Here is a 27,914-nt window from a genome sequence, read left to right on the forward strand (position 1 = left end):
AGTTTTTGCCTCACATATTTTTATACTTTGTTGTTAAGCACATAAATGTTAAAGACTGTTATGTCTTGGAGAACTGACTTCTTTAATCATTATAGAATGCCTTTCTTTATCCCTGATAACTCCCCTTGATTTGAAGTCTGCTCTGTCTGAAATGAATATAGCTACTTCTGCTTTCTTTTGGTTAGTGTTAGCATATTCCCCACGCATTTACTTTTAATCTATATGAATCTTTGTATTTAAAGTGAGTTTCTTGTAGACAACATATGGGTAGGTCTTGTTTTCTGAAAAATATTATATTCAACTATTTAATGTGCCTACTCACAAGTAGTAGACTTCTAAAGGGTTTCTAATTTTTCTTTTTTACCTTTCCTGCATTTCCCATTTTTATCTACAACAAAAGCACTTGCGTTCTGAAGCAAAAAGAATAAAGAGAAAAAATAAGTATCCCCAGCCATTCCACAGTGGGTCAGTGTCAGATAAAGAACATTCCTAAACCAAGGAAATTAGGTAATGAGGTGGCCACAAAACTAATTTATGAATCTATCCACATGACAGTCCCATTTTGGTAGCTTCAGGAAAAATATAATTGCCTAGGGGAAGGGCAAGCATATCTCTCAGATAAACCTTATATTTGACAGTCAGATGACATCTCCACTTCCCTGGATTTTAGATAAAAGTAGTTTCACAACACTCTTTATGTACTCTCCCAAATAAAGCTCCTTGAATTAAAAGAAGGCTCATCCGCTTAACCTCCCAATAATCTAAACAATGAATGCCACAAGGGAGTAAAAGGGTGACAGTCTGCATGGGATCACTCAGAGTTCAGCTCCATAGCATCCAGAGGGGGAAAAACCTTAAACAGTGGGATTCAGGGTTAAAGTTTAGTCACAGGCTTATTCAGGAGCAATCAACACATACATATTAAAACACCACTGAATCACCTTCCTTGTGCAACTAAGAATAATAAAAGGAAAGGAAAATATACACATGCCCAGCACTTGTAATACAAAATCAGATCAAGTTCAAAATGGGATGCATCCTCAAGCCAATCAAGGGATATGGATAGTAGTCTGGAAACAGAAAAACTAAATTTCACCAGGATACTACAGATTAGATTCTAGGTACACAGGCCTACATGAGTAACTGAATGAAAGCCAGTAAATTAGGCCTGCACTTTGAGCTAGATGGCACTTGGGAAACTAAGCCTTTGAAGACCTCAGGGAAAAAAGGGTTGAAAATAGTATCTGCAGAATGTGCTAGTGCTCCCTACTGCACATAAGCTAAAAATAATGGTTGTGTCCATTTTAGTAGCTCTGCAAGAGAATATACATGGCAAGGAGGGCATATATGGCAAGTCACAATGTTGAGATGTGCATGTGTATTTGCTCTCCTTATGTTTCTTCCTTCCTCCTTTCCATCAGGTAGCCAGCACCTATAGATACAACCATGCAAGAAAACAATACCATATTTCACTTAGGGATATATACATACGTAATAAAATTAATATATATATATATATATATATATATATATATATATATACACACACACACACATAGGTAATAAACTATAAAGAAAAGTATTAAGTATGAAAAACCCAAAATCTTGATAAAAATTACCTCTGGGGAAGAAGGAGACTAATATAATCAGAGAAGATTCAAAGTGAGTTTCAACTGCATATGTGATATTTTATTTCTCAATTTGAATATACAGAAGTCTGTTATATTATCTTCTATAAATCTATGACTGAAAATTTCAAAACAATCGTTCTTTCTATAAGCTTTAATTCTGCTCTGAAAAATGATCCATTACTAACTTAGAAATTGTGGAAAATATTGTCAAGTCCAGAGATAAATAAATAAATAACCAGAAACCTACCATTCAGTGATTTAAAAATAATGTATGATGTTTGTGCATTTACTCTAATCATATTCTCCAGGTATGTACATATAATGCTTATATATTACATATGGGTCTCATATCTCTGGAGGCTCAATATTAGCTATAAAGATCATGAAATCAGTAATTAAATTTGCCCAGCTCACATCTAATTTTATCTAACACCAAAGCCCATGTTGCTAACCATTGGGATATACAAACTTTTTCTGTTATGGATGAGGCCAACACAAGGGAAATGACTATGCTTGGTCCTATAAAAAATAAATCTGTATTTAGGACATAGGTATCCTGATTTCAGTGTGTTATAAGGCAGACCCTTCTTAATACTCTGTTATTTTGTACTTTCTTCTTTCTGGCGCTCAATGGGTTAATGCTATTCCAATGTGAAAATGGAAGATAAAAGGGGAAGAGAAGAAAATACATTAAAAACTAATAAGAGAAGTGATGTCAGCAAAATGGCAGGCTAAGAAGCTCCAGGCCCTCATTCACCCACAAAAACATTATAAAAAAATAACTAGAGACTTGATAAAATAACTTTATAAGAGATCTGAGAATAGTCAAAGGTCTACAGCAACTAAGGAACACCCAGTCAGGAAAAGACCTAATTAAAAATGGTAGGGAAAGTTTTGAGTCATTACTTACCCTTTCCTTACCACCTGCCCAGTGTGGCAGCAGTTTTGATTTGGAGGAGGTGGCAACCCAGTTCCCAGTCCATCCTTCAAACCAGAGGAAGTAGAGTAGACCTTATTTCCAATATTCTAACTTGTCTGAGTGCTGCCTGAAGGACTCCTCTTTGTTTTTCCTAACTTTGCAGACAGGCGGGAAAGGCAACAGTGCCTGTGAAAGGGGCAAGGAGACTATAGGTCTACAGAAAGCTGAGACAAGAGATTATAGGTGGAGGCATACAATAGACTATCTATCTAAGGTGCCAAGAAGAATCTGGGGTGAGACTCTTTGGGAAATTAATACATTTAAAAGTAGCCACCTATAAAGGGGAACTGAGATATTCAGACACAGGCCCACACAACATGCATGTTCAGAAAAGGCCTGAGAAGATCTTAAGCTTTCACTTCAGGCTAATTCCTATGATCAGAGCAAGTCCAGCTCATTGGTAAAGGATCACCCTTGTAGAGAGCAAGTCTGCAAAGACTGGTAGAGGTAGTTGTTATTTGAGATGTTCATACTGCAACCAAAAATGACAAAGCATACAAAGAAACAGGAAAATATAGCCCATTCAAAGGCACAGAAAAATTGATAGAACCATCTCCACCCAAAGAAGCCCTGACATAGGACTTACTAGACAAAGATTTTAAAGCAACTGTCTTATATATGCTCAAGAGACAAAGGAAAACAGACAAAGAACTAAAGGCAATCGGGAAAAAGAAGTATGAATAAAATGAGAATATCAGCAGAGACAGAAATTTTTAAAAGGAACAAAACAAATTCTGGAGCTGAATAATATTATAATGTAATTGAAAAATTCATTAGAATGGTTCAATTGTAGATTTGATCAGGCAGAAGAAAGAATCAGTGAACTCAAAGATAGGACATTTGTAAGTATTGAGTCTGAGGAGCAGAAAGAAAAAATAATGAAGAAAAGTGAACAGAGCCTAAGGGTCTTATGGGATACCATCAAGAGGACCAAAATACACATCATGTGAGTCCCAGAAGGATAAGAGAGCCAGAAAGTGGCAGAAAGATTACATGAAAAAAATAATGGCCAAAAACTTCCCAGCTTTGACATAATATGTAAATGTACAAGTAAAAGAGGCTCAACAAACTGCAGCTATGACAAACACAAACAGTCCCACACCAACAAATATTAAAATCGAACTGTCAATAGGAAAAGACAGAGAGAATCTTGCAAGTAGCAAGAGAAAATCACCTTATCACATACAAGGGATCCTCAATAATATTATCAGCTGATTTGTCAGCTGAAACTTTAGAGGCCAGATGTGGTAGGATAATATATTTAAAGTACTTAAAGAAAGAATCTATCAAATGAGAATTCTATATCTGTCAAAACTATCCTTCAAAAATGAGGGTGAAATCAAGGCATTCCCAGATAAACAGAAGCTGAGGAAGTTCATTAGCACTAGACCTGCCCTACAAGAAAGACTAATGGGAGTCCTTCAAGTTGAAAGGAAAGGACACTAAACAATAACTTGTGGCTATATAAAACTATAAAGATCTCTGGTAAGGTAAATATATGGACAAATATAAAAATCAGTATTTAAAAATTTTTGGTTTCTAAATCCACTTTTAATTTTGTACAGGATTTAAAAGACAAATACATCAAAAAATAATAAATCTATTTTAATAGTTACACAACGTATAAAAACGTAATTGGTGATATCAATAACAAAAAGTGGGTGGGAGGAGGACAACACTATAAACCAACTGGCCTTAACAGACATATACAGAACACTCCAACAAACAACAGCAACATATACATTGTTCTCAACTGCACATGGAATATTGTCCAGAATAGGCCATGTTAGTTACAAAACTAGTCTTAATAAATTTTGAAAGATTGAAATCATACAAATTATCTTTTTAAATCACAATAGAATGAAACTAGAAATCAGTAACAGAAGGAAAACTGAAAAATTCACAACTGTGTGGAAATTAAACAACATACTCTTAAACAACCAATGGGGCAAAGAAAAAAACACAAGGCAACTTAGAAAATACCATGAGACAAATATAAGTGAAAATGCAACAACCAAAACTTATGGTACAGCGAAGCAGTGCTGAGATGGAAATTTATAACTGTCAATGCTTACATGAAAGAGATGATCTCAAATTAACAATCTAACTTTACAGCTTAAGGAACTAGGAAAAGAAGAACAAACTAAACCCAAACCTAGCAAAAGGAAGGAAATAATATGTGTGGTTTAAAGTGGAGATAAATAAAAACAGAAAGCAGAAAAACAAAAGAAAAAATCAATGAAACCAAAATGGTTCTTAGAAAATATCAACAAAATTGACAAATCTTTAGCTACACTGACTAAATAAAAAGAGATTACACAAATACTAACATCAGAAATGAAAGTGGGGACATTACTACTGATTTTACAGAAATGAAAAGGATTATAAGAGAATACAATGGACAATTATACACCAACAAACTGAATAACCTGGATGAAATGAACAAATTCCTAGAAACACACAGCCTACCAATTGAATCATGAATAAACAGAAAATCTTTCATTCATTGCTGGTGGAAGTGCAAGATGGTATGGCCACCTTGGAAGACAGTTTGGCAGTCTCTTAGAAAGCTAAACATACTCTTACCTCATGATCTAGCAATTGCACTCCTTAGGATTTACCCAAATATGTTGAAAACTTATGTCCAAACAGAAACCTGCACAAGGATGTTTATAGCAGTTTTATCCATAATTGCCTAAACCTGTTAGCAATCAAGATGTCCTTCAGTAGGTGAATGGATAAATAAACTGTGGTACATTTATACAATGGAATATTATTCATTGCTAAAAAGAAATGACCCATCAAGCCTTGAAAAGACGTGGATGAACTTTAAATGCATATTACTAAATTAAAGAAGTCAATCAGAAAAGGCTACACATTGTATGGTTCCAACTATATGGCATTCTGGCAACGGCATGAATATGGAGACAGTAAAAAGATCAGTGATCGCCAGTGGTTGGGGGAAGAGAGGGATTAATAAGTTGGGCATAGAACAATTTTAGGGCAGTGAAATTTTTCTGTATGATATTACAATTGTGGACATATCTCAGCATATATTTGCCTAAACCCACAGACTGTACAACACCAAGAGTGAACCGTAATGTAAGCTATGGACTTTGGGTGATAATGATGTGTCAATGTGGGTTCATCGATGTGCCACAATGGTGTGGAATTTTGATAATGAGGGAGGCTGTGTGCTGGAGAAGGGGTCATATGGGAACTCTTTAATTTTCTGTCCATTTTTCTGGGAACCTAAAACTGCTATAAGAAAATGGTCTATTTTCAAATATTCTCAAAGTATTGAAGAAGAGGGAACACTTCTTAACTCATTTTGTAAGACCGATATTATTCTGATACCAAAACCAGACATATACACTACAAGAAAAGAATACTTGGCCAATATCCCTTATATTGATACAGATATCCTAAAAAATGTTAGCAAACCAAATTCAGAAGCATATAGAAGGATTATACACAATGACAAAGTGGGATTTATTCATGGAATACAAGTGTGGTGCACCATTCAAAAACTAAACAATGTAATATACCACATTAACAGAATGAAGGTAAAAACACACAATAAATTCATGTTTAAAAAGCTTTTGATAAAATTCAGTACCCTTTCATGATAAAAACAGTCAACAAACTAGGAATAGAAGGAAACCACCTTAACATAATAAATGCCATATATGAAAACCCACAACTAACATCATACTCAATGGTGAAAACAAAAGTTTTTTCCACTAAGATCAGGAATAGGAGAAGGATGCCCATTTTCACCACTACTGTGCAACATAGTTTTGGAAGCTCTAGCCAGAGCAATTAGGCAAGCAAAAGAAATAATAAGTATCCAAATTGGAAAGGAAGAAGTTCAACTATCTCTGTTCAGAGATGATATGATCTGACGTGTAGAAAACCCTAAGGATTCACACACAAAAAAATTATTAGAACTAATAAGTTAATTCAGAAAAATTGGATACAATATCAACCTGCAAAAATAAATTATATTTCCATACATTAAAAATAAGTAATCCAAAAAGGAATTTATGAAAAATTACACTTACACTAAGAAGAATAAAATACTCTAGGAATAATCTTAACCAAGGAGGCAAAAGACTTGCAAACTGAAAACTGCAAAACATTGTTGAAGGAAATTAAAGAGAACATAAATAAATTGAAAGGTATCCTGTGTTCATGGATTAGAAGATTTAGTATTGTTAAATTGTCAAAACTACCCAAAGTGATCTACAGATTCAGTGTAATCTCTATCAAAATCTCAATTGTGTTGTTGGAGAAATTTTAAAAACGTATCCTAAAATTAATATAGAATCTCAAGGGATGCAGAATAGCCAAAACAATCTTGAAAAAGAAGAACAAATTTGGAGGACACAAATTCCTCATATCAAATTTATTTCAAAAATATAATAATCAAAACAGTGTGCTATTATCATACAGACAGACACATAGATCAATGGAATATAAGAGACAACCCAGAAATATACACTCACCCCTATGGTCAAATGATTTTCAACAAGGGTGCAAGACCATTCAATGGGGAAAGGCCAGTGTTTTCAATAAACGGTACTGAGAAAACTGATATCCACATGCAAAAGAATGAAGTTGGGCATTTATCTTACACCATATACAAAATTAACTCAAAATAAATCAAAGACCTAAATGTAAGAACTAAAACTATAAAACTCAGAAGAAAACATAGGGGAGAAGCTTCATAATGTTGGATTTGGCAACAACTTCTCAGAAATGATACCAAAAGCACAGGAAACAAAAGATAAAATAAATAACTTGAACTTCATCAATAACTTTCATGCCTCAAAGGACACCATCAACAGAGTGAAAAGGCAACACAAAGAATGGGAGAAAATATTTGCAAATAATATATCTGATAAGGGATTAACATCCAGAACATAAAAGGAATTTCTATAACTACAACAAAATGAACAATTTGATTAAAAACTGGGCAAAGAACTTGAATAGACATTTCTCCAAAGAATATGTACAAATAGCCAATGAGTACTTGAAAAGATGCTCAACATTACTAATCATTAGGAAAATGCAAATCCAAACCACAATGAGAACAACTTTACACCCATTAGGATGGCTATTAATAAAAAAAATAAACAGAATAGACATTTTTGCAAAGAAGACATACAGATGGCTAACAGGAGCATGAAAAGATGCTCAATGTCACTAATCATGAGAGAAATGCAACTCAAAACCACAATTAGGTATCACCTCACACCTATCAGAATGGCTATCATCAAAAAGTCTACAAATAACAAATGTTAGCATAGATTTGGAGAAAAGGGAACCCTTGTACACTGTTGGTGTGAATGTAAATTGGTGCGTCCACCTTGGAAAACAGTATGGAGGTTCCTAAAAAACTAAAAATAGAACTACTGTATGATCCAGCAATTCTTTTTTTTTTTATATATCTGAAGAAAATGAAAACACTAATCTGAAAAGATACATGCACCCCAATGTTCATAGCAGCATTATATACAATAGCCAAGATATGAAAACAACCTAAGTGGCCATCAACAGATAAATGGACAAAGAATATTTGGGGGAAATATATATGTGTGTATATATATATATATATATATATATATATATATATATATATATATATATATATATATATTACACAGCCATAAAAAAGAATGAAATTCTGCCATTTGCAACAACGTGATGGACCTAGAGAGTATTATACTTGGTGAAATAAGTCAGACCGAGAAAGACAACCTATGTTATCACTTATATGTGGAATCTAAAAAGTAAAACAAATGTATATAACAAAAAAAGACTCACAGAGAACAAACTGGTGGTTACCAGTATGGGGAGAGGGCAGAGAGGAGGAGCAAGAGAGAGATATGGGATTAAGTGATACAAACTGCTATGTTATAAAAGAGATAAGCAACAAGGATATAAATATTCTACAGCACAGGGAATATAGCCATTGTTTTGTAGTAAATTTAAATGGAGTATAATCTATAAAAATATTGAATCACTATGTTGTACACCTGAAACTAAAATATCCTAAATCAACTACACTTCAATTAAAAATTAATAACAAAAAACAGAAATTAGCAAGTGTTGGTGAGTATGTCGAGAAATCATTACTTTGTGCCTTGCTGGTGGGAATATAAAATGGTGCACCTGCTGTAGAAAACAGGATGATGGCTCCCCCCAAAAATTAAACAAAGAATTTTCATATGATCCAGCAATTACACTTCTGTGTATATACCCCAAAGAATTAAAAGCAACACTCAAACAGATATTTGCACAACAAAGCTCTCAGCAGACTATTCACAATAGTCAGAAGGCAGAAACAACTCAAATGTTCATTGACAGATGAATGGAGAAACAACTTGTGGTATATGCATACGATGGAATATTATTCAGCCTTAAAATGGAATGAAATTCTGATACATGCTACAACATGAGTGAACTTTGAAGACGTTATGCTAAGTGAAATATTCCATACACTAAAGGACAGATATTGTTATTATTTCATTTATATGAAATATATATAATAGTCAAAGTCATAGAGACAGAAAGTAGAATAGTGGTTACCAGGGCTTGGGGGAGCAGATAACAGGGAGTTATTTTTTAATGGGTACAGAGTTTCAGTTTGGGATGATAAAAAAGTTCTGGAAATGGGAAGTGGCAATGGTTGTACAACAATGTGAATGCACTAAATGCCACTGAACTGTACATTTAAGTATGGTTAAAATGATAAATTTGTTATGTATATTTTACCACAAATAACAAAAGAGGGGGGTGGGAAAGAGAAGCATGCTGACACTCTTTTTCTGTCTCTGAATGTTGTTAATTGGGTGTGAAGCTTGGAACTATGGCAGCCATCTTGAGATCATGAGAGCCAGACAAACCAACACACACTGAAGATGGAAAGAACCTGAGTCCTTGATGACACTGTTGGAACAGCTAAATTAAACCAATCATGGAATTGGCTTTCTGCCAGATTTCTTGTTAAATGAGAAAACTCCCCTTATTGTTTAAAAATAAGTATTGAAAGGATGATTACTTCCTCTTCCTCAACATCCTCAAGTATCTCATCCTATAAGAATGTCAGCAAAGCTTACCCATCATATAAATATGCATATACTTCATTTCCTTCTGCTTCAAATTCAACTGATCTCTATGAGATATTCATGTTAAAGTCTCTTATATGGGAAGAAGAACTTTCCTAACTACGACTCAAAATTCAAGCACATTAAGGAAAAATGATTAGTAAATTTGACTACATAAAAAAAACAATAACAATTTGGCATGGCATAAAACATGCTAGACAATTAAAAAGACACAAGAAAAATATGTGTAACTAATATCTAACAAACTGTTGATATTCCTTCTATATAGAAGCTTATCAGAGTCATTAAAATATAGTCATTAATAAACAACAACCCTATCAGAGACATGGAAGAAATAAACAATTAATGGAAAAAATGCAAATTGTCTTTAAACATATGTAAAAGATGCTCAAACTTGCTTTTAGTAAGGGAGATGCAATTAAAACTACAGTAAGATATACCATTTCTAAACTATTAGATTGGCAAATCCAAAAGATTATCAACACACTCATTTGATGAGGATGTAAAAAAAAACATGTCCTTTCACATACTGCTCATGGCGATGCAAAAGGTTATGATTACTGTGGTAGGTTTAATATTTGTTTCCAAAGATATCAGATCCTAATCTCTGGAACCTATAAATCTTACTGTATTTGGAAAAGGCATCTTTGCAAATGTGATGAAGTTAAGGATTTTGAAATGGAGAGATTATCCAGGCTCTAGAGGCAATCGTAAGTGTCCTTACAACAGAGAGGCAGAGGGAGAATTGACACAGACACAAAAGGAGAAGGCAATGTGACCAGGGATGCAAAGGCTGGAGTGACGCAGGCACAAGCCAAGGAATGTCAGCAGCCAAGAGAAGCTTGAAGAGGCAAGGAACAGATTCTCCTCTAGAGCCTCCAGAAGGAGCGTCATGCTGCTGACACCTTGAGTTTGTCCCAGTGAAACTAATTTTGGACTTCTGACCTCTAAACCAGTGAGTGAATTAATTTCTGTTTTTTATAGATACCAGGTTTGTAGTTATTTATTATGGTAGCTATAGGAAAGTAATGCAACCACTATAAAAGGGAATTTGATTATACCTAGCAAAATTATATGTTCTTATGCTTTGACTAAGAAATCCCATTTCCAGAAACATTATATCTATATACTAAAGATATATGGGTAATGACACAAAAAGATGACAGATATAAATACAGACATTCATTGAGGCACTATTTGTATAAGAAAAAATGGAAGCAACTTAAATATCCATCAATTCTGTGCTGGATGAACTATCACACAACCCACAGTATATACTAAGTAAGCTCAAAGAAGAATTATGAATAGCTCCACATAAAGCTACGGTGGGACCTCCAGGATATACTGCTAAGAGAAAAAGTCCATGTACACAAAGGTATATAGCATGGTATTTTTTTAATCTAAGAATTGGGGGAATTCAAATACAGTTGACCTTTGAACAACACAGGGCCTAGGGGCACTGACCCTCCACACAGTTGAAAACCTGCACATAACACATAGTTGGCCCTCCATATACTCAGTTCCTCCATATCCATGGGTCCTCTGTATCTGTGGTTCCGTATCTGTGGTTCAACCAACTTTGGATCAAATAGTATTGCAGTATTTACTACTGAAAAAAAAATCCATGTATAAGTGGACAAATCTGTATTGTTCAAGGGTCAACTGTATATACACTTTTACTTATATTAAAAAATAAAAGGAAAGGACTTTTGTTTGGGGGACAAGATTTAATAGACATACTTCTCCCTATTACTTTGGCTAGGTACGCTAAAAATCCTGGATATTACAGGTAAAACAAATATAAGACGCCTCTGAAAAGTGGAAAGAAAAAAGGCAGACTGGCTGGGGACTTTGAGATCCAAGTAATAAGGCAGTGAATTCCCTTGGCTTTATTTTTACCTCATACACACCAGATGGGGTGCTGGAGAAGCAGGAGACCCTAAAACACCAAAAGGAAAAGACAAAAAGAGCTCTAAGAAAAGCCTGCTGTATTTAGACACAGGACCAGAAAAAGGGGGAACGTAGCAAGAAACAAAGCTTTTAGACAACAACTGCCCTAACATCACAGAGTGAAACACAGCTGCACCCTCACCATGGCAGCAAAGACTGAGTGGGAAATGTGGATTCCATGCTCACTTGATTATAAACAAATAGCCCTCCCCACTCTTTGGGGTGGTATCAGAGAAGACCTCATGGGGAAAAAGGGCTTTCATCCCCACCTGGTGGAAATGAGCACACACCCCACCCATGGTGTCAGTGGAGACCATGCAAGGAGTCTGACTTCCACCCACATCCAGTGAAAATTAGGCTCCGCTTCCCTCCTCTCTCATAGAAGGGAAGGCACCCTTCCCCTCTCTGGGCTGGTGCCACCCGAAGCCAAGTGAAACAGTGGAACTTTCACGACCATCCAGTGATGAGGAGCCCTCCTCCCTTCCACAGTGTCAGGGCATGCCACAAGGAAGGCAGGCAAGAAGTGCCTTCCCACTCCTACCTGGGTGGTGTCGGTGGAGACCTGGTGGGGAGTGAAATCCTTCTTCCACCAAGCAGTAGTAACAGGGCTCCACTTCCCTTCCATCCCCATGCCTGGCCCATCCCCCATGTTAGTAGAGTCTGAGTGGGGAACCTGGACTTTTATCCCCACCTGGCAGTAATGAACAACCCCTCCCCCTGGGATGGTGTCAGTGGAGGCCACATAGGGAACAGTAAGGAGGTGTGCTCCCTCTCCCAGCCAGGGTAGTGTAGGTGGAGGCCTGGTGGGGAGCCTGAAATTCCACCTCTACCAAGCACTAATGAGGCAGGCACCACTTCCTCTCCCTCTCTACCCTCCAACTCCTGAGTCAGAGAAGACTGAGTGGTGAACCTAGACTTTCATCCTCACCTGGTTGCTATGAGACTGTGATCCCTTTCCCCCACTGGCATGGTGTCACTGAAGTCTTGCTAAAACAGATGACTTAAATAAGACACAGTCTCATAACATAATACCCAAAATGTCCTGGATATAATCAAAACTCTTCTATCCAAAAAATCTTAATTGAGTGAAAAAATATGATCAACAAACACCACCACCACGACAAACAACACCACCAAGATAATAATAGATATTGGAATTTTCTAACGTAAATTTTAAAGTAGTCATCATAAAAATGTTTCAAAAAATATTGCAATGAGAAAATACAAACATGCTTGAAATAAATGAAAAAAGTAGAAAGTCTCAGCAAAGAAATGGAAGATACACAGAAGAACCAAATGGAAATTTTATTTTATTTAATTAATTAATTTATTTTTTACCATCTTTATTGGAGTATAATTGTTCTACAATGGTGTGTTAGTTTCTGCTTTATAACAAAGTGAATCAGTTATACATATACATATACATATATCCCCATATCTCTTCCCTCTTGCATCTCCCTCCCTCCCACCCTCCCTATCCCACCCCTCTAGGTGGTCACAAAGCATGGAAATTTTAGAACTGAAACAGAAATTCAATGGATGGATGTAACTGAAGAATGGAGAGGAAAGAGGAAAGTTAACGTGAAGGCAGAACAACAGCAACAACCCAACTTTAACGACCGAGAAAAATGGACTAAAAAAATATAGAACAATGCCTCGGGGACCTACCTATGGGACCATAAACAAAAGATGTGATATTCATGTCATTTTTTCTTGGAAGGAGAGGAGAAAAAGTGTTTGAAGAAATTATGGCTAACAAATTTCAAGTTGAGCAAAAGACATAAACCTAGAGGTTCAAGAAGCTGAGCAAACCCCAAGAAGAATTGTTCCAAAGAAATCCATGAAACACACATCATGATCAAACTTAGGAAAATATTAAAGACAAACTCCCAAAAAAAATCGGAAAAAAATTTGAAAGCAGGGAGAGAGAAATGATGTGTTATCTATAGGAAAAAAACAATTCAAATAACAGCATTTTTCTCATCAGAAACCATGGAGTATAGAAGGAAGTGGCACAACCTTTTTCAAGTGCTGAAAGAAAACTGTTAACCTAAAATTCTATATCTGGTGGTTATGTTATCCTTCGGGAAAGGTGGGGTATGCAAAGACATTGTCGGATGAAGGAAAATGAAGAGAATTTATCACCAGCAGAATGTAAAGTAAAAGAATCACTAAAGGAAGTTCTTAAGACAGAAAGGAATTGATAATAGAGGTGCTCTTAGAATGTCAGTTAGGAAGAAAGAAAACTGGAAAGAGCAAAAATATAAACATAGTAGCTTTTCCTTTTCCTCTTGAAATTTCTAAAATTCTGTTGAATGGTTGAATCAAAAAGTATTACACTATGTTACGTGGTTCTCAATGAATGTACAGAAAATACTGAAGACTATTCTACTACAAAATGTGGATAATAATGGAACTTTATTGATCACACAATGGAGAGTTGGGCATGCAGATACTCACCACTGTTTGAGCTACCTATTTGATAATTAAAATCTCTACATCATCTCCATGAACACTCACTTACTTTGGTATCATTCTCTTTCCTCTGCCCTTAGAAAATATCTCTATCAGAATGCAGTGCTTTTCAGATGTTTCAAATCTGTTCTAACACCACCAACTGCATTCTGTAATATCCACTCCCTGGTTATTAAATGCTTCTATTCCAACGTCAAGGGACTCAGGGCAGCCCAAGAATTGTACCCTGCATCTTCATTAATCCCTACCTTCAGTAAGTTGGCAGAGAGATGAATTTAGAGACAAGGAAAGAGGCATTGTGGGCCCACATGGTAAACTACTGAAGCCCTCCAAAAAAGATCCAGTGATAGGGCCAACTGTCTATGAAAGAACGTGTGCAGATGACATAGGTGAAATCCAGAAACAAACCATTATATCCCAGGAGAAATCCTGTGCAAAGACTCTACTGAACAGAGTTGAAAAAGGTCAGGAAGTATGGATAATAACACGTTTAAGTTAAGTATACTGAGCCCATGCATCTACAACAGCACAGAGTTACCCAAGCAGAAGGGAGGAGGGGTTTTGTCAAAAAAGATCTGTTTGGGGCAAGGGTCAGATCTTAACTCTGCAAAAATGATAAGTGCACAAGAAAAATATGTTTTTTTAAAAAAGCCTAAACTTGTCAGAACAGTGCTGTGTTGTGATGCACCTCACTGAGAGGATGAAAGGAGAAAAGCAACAAAGGAGGAGAAAAGCCTGAGTGACCTCAGGGATGACGCAGAGATGAAACAAAGGAGGGTGTGGGGAGAGACAACAGGTGGAGCGAGTGTTCTGGTTAAGAATGTGACTCCAGGAGGCAGGTAGAACCTCGCTGGCAGATGGAGTCCATGGGACCTGGGATCAGAGAGAAACTAAAGAGGGTGTATGGTTTCCAGATAGTGTGGGGGATCCATTAGTCGTGAATCCTTCCCCTTGATGTCTGCTTCCTACTTTAATGGAGGTTTAGGGAACTGAGCATCAACTCAGCTTCCCTACTGTCTGTGCTCCCAGTTCTTCTCTGCCCCCATGGACCAGCGACACACCAGCAGGGCACTTTCCTCCTTACCATCGTTGTCCCATTTCAGTGTAAAGGGGCTATGTAGTGTCCCATGGAAGCGAATGTGTTCCTTCCCCAATCAGTCCTACACCCGGACAGCCTCAGACCCCTGGAGTGTCCCATCAGTTACCTCCGAGCTCTGTCTGCTCACCCGGGAGCCCCCACTCTTCACTCCAGTCAGGGTGGACTTCCCCCCTACTTTCTCCCATACAGCCCCCACAAGTCCAGCCCACTGTCCCAGGCCCAGCTCCTCTTTGAGGAGTCTCTGAAAACTTCCTCCTCTTTATAAATTAAGAGGGTTCTACAGAGGTGACCATAACACCACAAGGAACAAGAATGTGTGAAATCATAAACATGACCTCTGTAGTCCCTGAGTCAGTAAAGGTATGAATAGTGACACATGCTTCATAACACACAGCAGGGAAAGGAACTCACCCTGGGTGGCTCAGGCTCTGGGACCCAGAAAGAGATCCTGATTCTTGTTCCAGTGTCCCTCCCTGCCAACCCCCAGTCACCTCTTCCTAGAACTCCAAGTAGGTCCCGAACCCTCAGGTCACCAACAGAGGATGGGAAAAGCACTATTATTCACTGGAAAGAATGAGGATTTTTCCCCAGCCCAACTCCATTACACTGCATACCACAGAGATGGCACTGAAATTCCTACGTAATATAGTTAGGTGTGTGGTTCCCTTCCTTTTCTTACATCCCCAAATGCTCACTCAAATATAGTAATGTTATTGAGGTTAATAAACAACAACCCTGTTAAAGATTGGAAATTAGGATAGGAAGGGACGATGTGCCAAATACTGTGGACGTTGTGGACGATGTGCCAAATACTGTGCTGGGATCTTGATGAAATTTTACCCTCGAACTCCTCATGTCACTCCTTTGAGTGTAAGGACCAGGAGATAGACATATAAACACATATACACACATATAAATATATATATACACATATACATATGTGTGTATATGTGAGTGTGTGTGTGCACACGTTATATATTAAATAAATTAGCAAGCTAGAGGATAAGAACACTTACTCTGTGTGTGTGTGTATAGTGCCAACATGCAGAAAAATATTATAATTTGTTTAGGAAAGTTCTCATATGGAATAAAAGGATATAGTGATGCATGGGAATAATCATCCCTTTCTGGAGAGTAATTATCTCTAGGGGAGAGGAAGGGGATACAATCAGGGAGGAGTAAAGTTTTCTCTTAAGCTGGATTGATTTTATAGCTCTCTGCTCTTCATCTGAAATCCTTCATAAGTAGTAGCACTTTTAGGGGATTCAGGTTTTTTTAATATCATAAATGTAATACATACTCCATTTAGCAAATGTTTAATATTTTGAGTAAAATGCGGTGTTAAAAAATATCAATACCCAGCAATCCCATCATCATTGAAATTTACACTATGCTATTTCGTTCCATTATTTTCCTCTGCATGTAAATATGTAAACGTAATATACATGTATTACATACACATTTCCTATAACTATTATCTTACTCTATATACAATTCAGTATCCTTTTTTCTTGTTGTTATTTTGGTTTTGCTTTTATCTTAATTCTTGCCTTGAGTACTAGCGTGTAGAGAAAGTTTTCTGATTAAATGACAAGGTATAAGATGAGATGTAACTATGATTTGTAATGAAGCCTTTACCAGTTAACCCAGCCCCAACTCTTGAACAAGATATATGATTGGAAATGCCATACCTGTAACATATTAAATAATGTTACATGTCTGGGTCTGCTCATGAGCTGTCTATAGACCTCCTTTTATCTGTGTGTCAATCACTCTATCCAACAGTTATAAAATCATAGTTCGGTGGAACACTGTAATGCCAGGCAGTATAATCTTCACTCCTATCATTCACCCTTTGGATGGGTGGTAGGAATAATAATAATAATAACAACAATAATAAGCAATAATAATAATAATAAGCAATAATAAAAGATACCAATGATCATAGAGCACATAATAGATAAACTGCTTGCTGAAGATCATGCAACCAGCAAGTAATGAGTCCCAATGTCAAATCCCAGTCCATCTGACTCCAAAGCCCATGCCCCTAACCACTGTTTCTATATTTAGTGCCCTTCTATATTAGGCCCAAGGCTAGCACGAGGGAAGAGACTCACCCAAGGTCCTGTGCTCTGTTGATAGGTCTGGCTACTGGGACACATGTTTGATGATTCTCATCTTCTGTCTAGCTGACCCATTATTATTCCTTCTCTTCTGCACTATTTCTTCTTCCTGGGGCTCAATAAGAAATTGCTTCACTCATATCAAACTAGAAGGAAAATAAGGAGACAGGAAAGCATGTGGAAAAAAAAGAAATGATGAGATGGGACCAAAGTTCACTTCTTGCTGATACAATTCCAGATGCTGGTTCAAATCTTCTATCTTATGGGACAGAGGAGGCAGGATGGGCCAGGAGTAATATGTCTCAAAATCCCGCTACATGCCAGACATTCTTTGAGGTTTTTTTTCCTTTTCTTCTTACAAGTCTGGAAATATGCACCCTTAGTCCCATTTTACAGATGGCCAACCTCAGATTCAGAGGTATGTAAATTTTCCAGGGTCAAATGTCTACACTTTGCCCACTACACAGATCAAGCAGCAGCCTCCTGTTTTAGATGACAGAATTCCAGGGCTTAAAAGACTTATAGTGGAAACCTCACCTGATGTAGAATCTGGGCTGTGTCATGCTCCCCATTGGACATGAAGATGATGGTAGGGATGAAATCCTACTCTGTGGGCCAAGAGGACTGGGTGTAGGGGCCACAATGACTAGCTGATTCTTGAGGTGCTGAACTGGACCCAGAAAGCAGCACAAGCTGTTGCCCTTTGGAAAGAGAACCTGAATGGTAGGATATTAACATGTACACAACTACTATATGAAAGGGGTTTTACATTTTATCTCATTTAATGCTAACTCTATTTAAGACAAATAATTATCCCTATTACTCAGATAAGGGAACAGAAGTAAAAAGTTAAGCAACTTGACCTAGGGAAACAACCGTATAAATTACTGCTCCAGGACTCAAAACCCAAAATGACAAAAAGACTAAGTTTTCCCCCCCCCATCCTGTGAGCTAACATTCGGATTACCTCAAAGCATTACTATTCAGTTATACTTTTTCAAACAATGGAGTGAAGCACTCTTTAAATAATGAAAATCACTATAAAATATAAACTACCATGTGAATAACAAAAATTAAAAATCAAAATGTGTGTGAAAAGTTGGGAAAATTATTTACCACTTATATTCAGACATAAGGTTTATAACCTTGACGTGCAAAATACTCAAACAATAAAGATAGGTCAATGATATCAAGTGATAATGTGCATAAAAAGCAATAAATTCCCAATAAATACTTGGAAACATTCCATGTCAAATAAACAAATGAAATGAAAATGAACTTTATTAAATGAAATAAGGAAGTCATAAAGTATGCAGAATATCCTATTTCTGCAAAAGAATACACATCAATGTATGTATGTGTGTGTCATTAAATATAAGTTAGTGCATTACATACAGAGAAAAATCTGGAGAGTAGGCACCAATAAATTAAAAGATACCTGTATTATGATGAGCAGAAGATGGAGGCAGAGGGAGAGATAGAATGATTTCAGTTTCTTAATATACATTTCAATATTGTTTAAAGCTTGTTAAAAAACAAAAAGTATTAACTGGTAATTTGAAAAAGTTATTGAGATAAAGGTTTGTAAAATAGGAAAACCTTCAAGGCAAGCCACAAAACGACAATGCAAAGATCCATTTATTGATTTAGAAACATGTTCATATACTGTTGTGTGAAAATAACACATTAAAAAGATTTCTTTGATAATAATTCAATGTGTGTGGGTTGATGGGAGAGAGAGGATATTTTCATTTTATAAATTTGCATTTCTGTAGTGTTTTAAATATGGAGCATTTATTGTATAAAATGTTAAAAACTTATAATAATTATGATCTGGTTATAAATATCATGCTCATATATTCATTGCTTTGGAAACATGTTCATAGCATACTGTTTTATGAGTAAAAGAAGCAGATCATAATGATTTATTTGACACTGTTTCTCTGTATGTGTGTATTTCTATGTCTCAAACTTCATACCAATTACTCATATACCAACTCATGCAGCTTTCCATTTAGCTCACATGGGATGGGACTTCTAGCTTTAGGGCTTGAAAATCCCAGGATGGGCACAAATATAGAGGGATCACCACCAGTATGTCGAAAGTTCCAGAAAGCTTTGGCCTATACGATGGAATTCATTCCCCCCTCCCAATCCCCCTTCCATTACCTAACCCTTTGCCAAGCCCCTTAGGGGGCTGGTGATTCTGATGCATATCGCCAGGTGGCATCTTTCTCCATTTTCTATGGATTATTTTTTCCCCCCAAAAGGCATAATTTTTAGAAATAGAAACAAAATAGTTTCTGAAAAGTAGATAACTAAATAAGTACAGGAACTTTCCTGGTAGTCCAGTGGTTAAGAATCTGCCTTCCAATGCGAGGGACGCGGGTTCAATCCCTGGTCGGGGGAACTAAGATCCCACATGCCACAGAGCAACTAAACCCACGCGCTGCTGCTAGAGAGAAGCCTGCAACAAAGAGCCCATGCACCACAATGACGACCCAGCGCAGCCAAAATTAAAAAAAAAAGTACAGCGTAGTTCCAACCCTCTTTGTAAAATTCATATGTATTTAAAAGACTGAGAGGATGTATACTTAGTTTTGTTTCCTATATCTACAACTGCATTTACATCTCTTTTATTTATTAATGTGTATAGTCTACTGTGTACTAGGCACTGTCAGTCCAATTCCACATCTGCATCCCACGCCTTCCCTCTCTTGATCTCTAGACCTGCATAACTGGAAATGCTCACAGGGAGCAAAATGGATGTTAGTGCCTACCCAAAACAGACTCCATTCCAAGCAAGTGTAGTTCAAGCTTCACTCCGAGTCCTGGAAAACCAACATCTAAACAGGAAATGATGCCGTTGAGTGGGGAAAGTTTGCCACCTTGGGAAACTGAGGCATTTTATAATCCTCATGTCTGTTCTTTTGCATACTACTAAGGGGCTACTACCTTCTGACAGGATCTCACTCTCAGATACAGAGTAAAGGATGCAGTGACCCTTATGTGATTTCAGTGTTGATTCTCCTCATGGGTTTTACTTTCTCTTTACTCCTTGTCTAGGTCTGGTGGTAGATTTCAGAACTGGTTTTGTGTCTGTCTTATCCCTAGGGGATGGTCCCTTCCATTTAGTCATCTGAGAGGTTCATGTGAGGTGACATGGAGTTTCTGCTTCAAGTAAGATCTCTACCAGTAAGCAGGCCTGGCCCAAGTTCCACAGGAGACAGAAAAGAGTAGAGACCAAGCTCTCAAATACAAGCACTGGACTGGGACGCTGGTCTAAGCATCTAATTCTCCTGATTCAGTGGAACAGTTTTTGTAGACTTCTCACATGATGGACACCTCCCCTCAGCATTCCTCTTATACCCAACACCCCAATATGATCCAAATTCTCTTCTCTATCTCCTGCCTATTAAACTACACTGTCAGAGAAATTCTCCTATGACCTGGTAGTGGAGAAAACTTGTTTAACTATGACATACATTCCAGAAGTAATAAGGGGAAAGAGTGATATGTATAATTTGTTTTTTCATTAAAAATTGAATGGTTAAAGAAAAACATAAGTAAAGTAAAACAAAAAATTAAAAATTGGGAAAAATACTTACAATTTAGGTAACAGTTATATCCCTAATATGTAGAAGTCTTATGAAAAAGTGGATGCAAAAAACAACATAAGACAAAAAAAGGGGCAGGTATTTCACCAAAAAATGTAGATGCAAGAGTAAAAAAAAAAGTCTTTAAACACAAGAAAAATGCTCAACCTAACTCATGATAAGCAATGCAAAGAAAAATAACTATCATGATATACCTCTTCTTACCAATTAGATAGTCTGTGAAGAAATAGACATTCTCATATATTGCTGGTGGTAATGTAAAATAATACTGCCCTATAGAGGGGATTTGATACTATCTAGTAAAATTACATAGGTATTCAGTCTTGGAACCAGTAATCTCTCTTTAGAGAATTTATCCCCCCAAAACAATGCAAAAATACAAAAAGTCATAATAAGCACAAGGCCATTCCTCGCAGAACAGTCCTTAACAACAGAAGATTATCAACAAGACAAATGTCCACCAACAGGGGGCTGGTTGAGTAATCTAAAGTACATCTATATGTACTCTGCAGCCATAAAAAGCCATAAAAAGCAATGAGGATTCCCTCTCTAGACTGTTAAGGAGTGATCACCAGGATATAATGTTACATGAAGAAAGCAAGGTGCAGAAAAAAATGTATAGAGCTGCTGCTGTCTAATATGGTAGCCACTAGCCACAAACAGCTATATAAATTTAATTTTAAAAAAATAAATGAAACTAAGAATTCAGTGATTGTACTGGCCACATTTTAGGTGCTCAGCCACCACTTGTTGCTAGTGGCTATAGTGTTAGTGCAGATAAAGGACATTTTCACTTCTGCAGAAATTTCTATTGGACAGTGCTGGTGAAGAATGTGCCACCTTTTAAATCTGGATGGGGAAGGAAACTAATATACATATTTCATTTGCTTGCATATTTAAAATATGGAAAGTTAAAACAAAAACGGACAAAATTACCTACAAGCAGATGGAGGAGCAGCCCATGATGCAAGGCAATGATGTGTTTTCTCTTGCTTCATGCGTTGAAAAGTTCAAGAAACAATGACCAACCCAGAAGCAATGCTCAATTCTAGTCCCCAGGTAGAGTCGTCTGAAAACATGTCCCACTAAAAGGAATCAGGTTTCCTTTTAGGTCTGGGCAGGGACTGTACCAGGTGAGTCTAGACCAAACTCTCATACCAGAAAGCATATCAAAAGGACTCAAGCCAACATGAAGGGCACCCCCCCCAGACAAAGAGAACAATTTGAACATCAGAAAGATTAATGACTACAATGGGTTAAACCACATCAAATATGTAAGCATCTGTGAGCTCACTACGGCACTTAAAACAAACAAACTCACTGCTCACCTTTGGTGGATCCCAGAGAAAGAACTCATTATTCTGAAAAGTGGAAATAATGCAAAAGAATTACACATACGTTCCTCCTACCTTCCTGTGTGTACCACACCTCAGTGTAACCTCATAGTTACTTTATAGAAGAATTCCAGCTAATAAATGCAGAGGAAAGTATAGAATTAAAACATCACCTTTCTGCAACCTTTAAAAGCATATCTAGGCAATTATCTTCAGAGGCTGCAAAAAATGTGTGATGAAAAGCAGATGCAAAATTTGAAAATGGATGGATCAGGCTGACAACACCTAAGACCCAGTGATCAATCTCAACAACACAGAAGGAGAGAAAACCACACAAGATGAGCCCCCAGGTATAACACCACTGCATCTGAGGTACTCTTGCCAAAAACCTGAATCTGATCAAGCCTCTAGATCTACTTACCAATTTAAAGGAAATAGGAGGGGGCCAGTAGAACATAATAAATACATAAAAAACACAACAGGGATACAATCATCAAAATCCAGAAAGCAAACTCCACAGGACAAAAGTTGTAGTTTCTTAAGAAAATCAACTGGAAGGTTAGAAAAAAAAGAGGGTAGACATTCTTTAGATAAAAAGAGATTTCAGAGAAATTAAAATTAAAGTCACATGAGCTACTATCGCATGAGCTACTACCGCACACACAGTAGAAGAACAAGAATGAAAAAGGTGGAAAATACCAAGTGTTGGCAAGGATGTGGAGCAAATGGAACTCTTATATCCTGCTGTGGGGGAATATAGATTGGAAAAACTACTTTGAAAAACTCATTGGAAGTATTGACTGAACCGAACATACACATACCCTTTGACTCAGAAATGCTACTCTTAGGTACATACCCAAGAAATGAAAAAAAAAAAAAGCCTATTCAAGAAAGTGTATAGCCTCATTATTCAATAAGACAAAAAAGTGGAAAATATCCAAATCTCCATAACAAAGATATTGTGAAATATCCACACAATGCATTTGTTTTCATAATTATTCCCTTTCTGTTTTTCTTAAAACTCTAGTATATGACAAAATGACTCCTGAAGCATAATTTCCACACAAAGAGATACGACCCCGCCTAACCTTAACCACTGTGGGCTGAGATAGTTCAAAAAAGGTCTTTTTTCTTCTTCCTAAGTTCACTGGTTCAGTGTGGGTTCTAGAAACAGAGTCCTGCCCCTAGTTCTGCCACTTACAAACTGTGTGAGTTTGAATAATTTTATTTCACCCTACAGTCACTCAATTGTCTCATCTGCAAAACCAGGATTATACGGTACAGTAAGTCCCCTACATACAAACCTTCAAGTTGCGAACTTTCAAAAATGCAAATGTGCATTCGCATGTCCAGTCACGTAAGTTAGTTCTCGTGTCTGGCGTACATTGTCACGTGTGTGCATCCTCTACAAGTGGTTGTGCTTTTGTGTACTTTACTGTACAGTACTGTTGCTGTGCAAAATGAGGAGCTTACTAATGATGACCTGATGGAATTGGAGGCCCAGAGAAAGGACAAGGAGAGACAAGAGGAGGAAGAAGTAACTGAAGAACTAAAGAGATTCACGACACAAGAAATGGCAAGAGAATTTTTTTTATTTGAGGAGGCACTGCTAGTTTTTGAGGAACAGGACCCAAATGTAGAATAGTACACGAAGGTTGCAACAGCCATTCAGAATGCAATACTGTACTACAATGTCATCTATGACGAGAAAAAAGAGCTACTATCCAGCTATCACTGGATCATTTTTTCAAGAGGGTAGATAGAATTGAATCCAGCAAGGAACCAAAACCTGTGCCATCAACGTCAGGCATGAGTAAAATTGCAGCTTGCCCTCCATCTCCCAGTGAGGACAATCCTTCAGGTCTACCATTTCCCACCTCCTCTCCCTCCTCCAGTCAGTAACTCTTCTTGCCTGTTCACTCGATGCCAGCCCCTGTATGCCAGCTGTTGTACTGTACTACTGTACTTTTCAAGGTACTGTACGATTAAAATTTTTTTTTAAATCTTGTACTTGTTTTTTATGTATTATTTGTGTGAAAAGTATTATAAACCTATTACAGTACAGTACTATATAGTCAATTGTGTTAGCTGGGTACCTAGGCTAACTCTGTTGGACTTAACAAACAAATTGGACTTATGAACATGCTCTAGGAATGGAACTCATTCGTATGTAGGGGACTTACTGTACTGATCATAGAAGAAAAAAGTTTTTAAAAATATTGCCTTGTGTTTTGGTTTTTACAAGGATAAATGATCAAGAATCACATTATTTTAAAAAATCAACTGCAGAGACATTGGAATACTGTACTCTCTGTGATCTTGGGAGAGTGAAAGTATCTCAGTGTCTCTGTTTCCTTTTCTGTAAAATGGCAAAAACAATCATCTGTACCTCAGGGGTTGTTGTTTTGAGACTTAATACATGAAAACTCTTAGAACAGTACTAGACATACAATAACAACTCAATAAATGCTAGATGATTTTTAGAAATACAAGTTTTTTATCATTTTGATAGTCTGAGTTTCCATGTGTCTTTAATAAAGCTTAATGATCTAACAACTGAATCCTATTCATCAATTGATGCATATTTAAATCACTAAATTTCACTATAACCACTGTTGAATGACTTAGTTCTTTGGAGAACGTCTCAAAAGCACTTGGAACAACTAATCTCAGGAAGCACACCACCATTTCTGCACATGGCCAAACATAAAGCTGAGGTCCCATGCAGGATCCTGCCTTATCCTCACATACCCCCCATGCACCCACACTGCAGGTCCCTCCTGCCCTACCTCCAACAGGCCCTGTCCAGGCCACCCATCCTCTGCACACCACTGCAGCTCAGGGCCGATCCACCCTCGTCTCTCCCCTGGACCCTGCAAATTCTCCTAATGGTTATCCCCATAGCTATCCTGTCCCTGTCCAGTCCATTCCCCACACAGCAGCAAGAGTCACCTTGTGAGCACGTGAATCAGAGCATGTCACTCCCACCCTCTAACCCTCAGAATAAACTCCAAACTCCTTACACAGCCCACACCATGTGGCTCCTGTCTGCCCTTGACCTCATCTCCTACCATCTGCACTTTGTCTGCCAAGCAACTGCCACTTGAGCTTGTCCTTTGCTCCTGGAACAACTGGTGTGACTCACACCACAGGGTGAATGACCCAAAGGCCTGCCTTGGTTTCCTCTTGTCATTCAGGATTCAACTCAAATGTCACTTCCTGATAAAGAGATTCACTGACAACTATTGGATAATAATCTATTGTATAATAATCCCTGTCCCAGTCATTTTCTATTCTATTTATGTGTTTATTTTCTTCAAAGTGCAAATCCCCATATGAAATTGCCCCGTTTATTGATTTACCTCCTTATTGCCAGTTTTCCCAAACTAGAATGAAAGTTCCAGGGATCCTGCCTGTCTTGTTCTCTGTGCTGTGTCCCCAGTGCCTCTCATACACATTTTTGAATAAATATTCCTTAAATCAAGGAATTGTTAACCTATTTAACACAAAGGAGCAGGCACAGATTTAAAGCTGAGTGTCAGGAACAAATGACAACAAAATTAGACATCAAAGGATTCAAAATTTTAAGAAGATATTGTTGCAAATCTATAGCAGTATTTTTCAAACTTGGGTGAGTACCATAATGAACTGAAGAAATTATTCAAAAGTAGATACCTACCACCCCACCTCCCTGGTTTGGGCTCAGCAACCTAGGGTGAGCCCAGGTAGCTGCAATTTTAACAAGCACCACCTGACAATTTTGATGAGGTGGTCCATGGACCACACTTGGAAAAATCCTGAGCTAAACAGCTGACATTTGTGTAGCATTAATCTGATGCCTACCATGCATCTGGAACCATGCACCAGAGTTCTATGATACCTGTGGTGTGTCTGTTAATATTATTACTTGAAAGTTCACTGGTCCTTCCCTCCCACCTACAATCACAGATTTCTTTCCCACATGGGCTCATACCTAAACTCCACAATACTCCTGGGTGGTCGGAAGCATTGGGTACTGTTATCCTGTTGTATACAAGACAATGGAGGGAAGGGTGGTGACTTACCTAAAATGTCCCAGTGATGGGGCCTGATCTCTTCACTCTTGCTCCAGGAACCTGTCTAGCAGATTCAACATCACACTTAGTTCTTCTCTACTGGATCCTGTTTCTGTGGCTCAGAGTCCATACCTTCTCTGATGTTCCACCGTAGGAAGAGTAAGAGGATAAGACAGCACATGGAATAGAGAGGAATGTGAAAGGATGGAAAAACACGTGAAATGCAGGGGAAGGGGTTGAGGATGTGCTTGTCTGTCCCCACTCAGTTCACTGCAAGTTGTGCAATGATACTTTTCCTCTTCCCCAGCTCCATCACACAGCCCCCTCCACACACAGCAGTGACACTGAGGCTCTCACATCATGGACATGTGCGCTTATTCCTGCTTGTTTAACATGTCCAACTATTCTCTCTGGAGGTCATGCTATTATGGTAATGTCAGAGGCATCAAATTGATAGAATGAAGGAGGTAATGTTGGAATGGAGAAATACAATTTGGTGAGGGCCTACTAGATGCCATACATTGTTGGTTGTAATTTTTGGACTTTTGCTCTTCAAAAATGAAGTGGGTATCATTATTTCCTTTCTACAGACAGGGAGATCGTCAGGCTCTGAGAGCAAAGTACATGATCAAAAAGTTCTAGGGAGGTGTCAACGGACATAGAAGCCAACCTGAAGGGGCTAACACTGGCCAATTCTGTGACAATTTGAGCATCAAAATATATAATGATAGTAACAAATGTAAAAAAGGTAACCACTTGAGCAAAGTAGGAATCTGTGAGTTATACAGATATAAATACATGAATAAATACATAAATAAGGGGGAGGGAAAAGCTCTACCATGCACTCAAGTGCCAACTAATAAATCTGGAAGGAATGAGGGAATCAGAAAAGCAACACTTGACAACTATCATAGTAACAGATGACTCAGCCAAGAATCAAAAATGGATGTTCTGTCTGCACTAAATCCCACAGCAGTCACTGAGCCACCATGGTAACCAAGCTGGCCAAGGAAAGCTGCCAAAAAGAAACAATAACCCAATTTGGTTCCTAATATGTGCTAGGAACTGAATAGGACAGACACACGCGCACACACATCCATACACACACGCATGTGCTCTCTCCCTCTCTCTCACTACCCAAGACCTTGCCTTATCCTCCCTCGCCCCTGTTTTTAAAAGGCAAATAGCTCCAGGACACCCCTGGAGCAAGACACCACACTCACTGGGGCCGGGAGGCACCCCAAGGGCACATCTCTCTGCCCCACCAGACAGCCGGGACACCGATTCCCAAAGCAAGAAAGACACGACTTGGATCCCTTTGTCTCCCCACACCCCAGGGCTGCTCAGCCCTCACCGCCAGGACCCACACCCTCAGCGGAGTCTCAATCACCTGAAGGCGAGACCTGCTTTTCTCGTCAGGCCACGTCTGTCTCTGTAGAAAAGTCGTCACGGTCGCCATATTGACGTCAGGTTTCTATGGCAACTGAGATACGCTGGCTAGTCCCCCACACCGGAAAT

The 27,914-nt window shown here is 37.8% G+C and overlaps 1 long non-coding RNA gene across 1 annotated transcript; it reads right to left on the reverse strand.

The window, feature by feature from the left end:
• Positions 1–102: 102 nt before the first annotated feature.
• LOC307180743 lies at positions 103–27,914 on the reverse strand. The gene is made up of 4 exons (XR_013825769.1): positions 27,800–27,914; positions 26,406–26,533; positions 17,385–17,536; positions 103–1,432 (listed from the first exon to the last, which is right to left on the reverse strand). It is a non-coding gene; the product is annotated as an uncharacterized lncRNA (long non-coding RNA).

Source organism: Stenella coeruleoalba (genome assembly GCF_951394435.1).
Source record: "Stenella coeruleoalba genome assembly, chromosome: X".
Taxonomy (NCBI): Eukaryota; Metazoa; Chordata; class Mammalia; order Artiodactyla; family Delphinidae; genus Stenella; species Stenella coeruleoalba.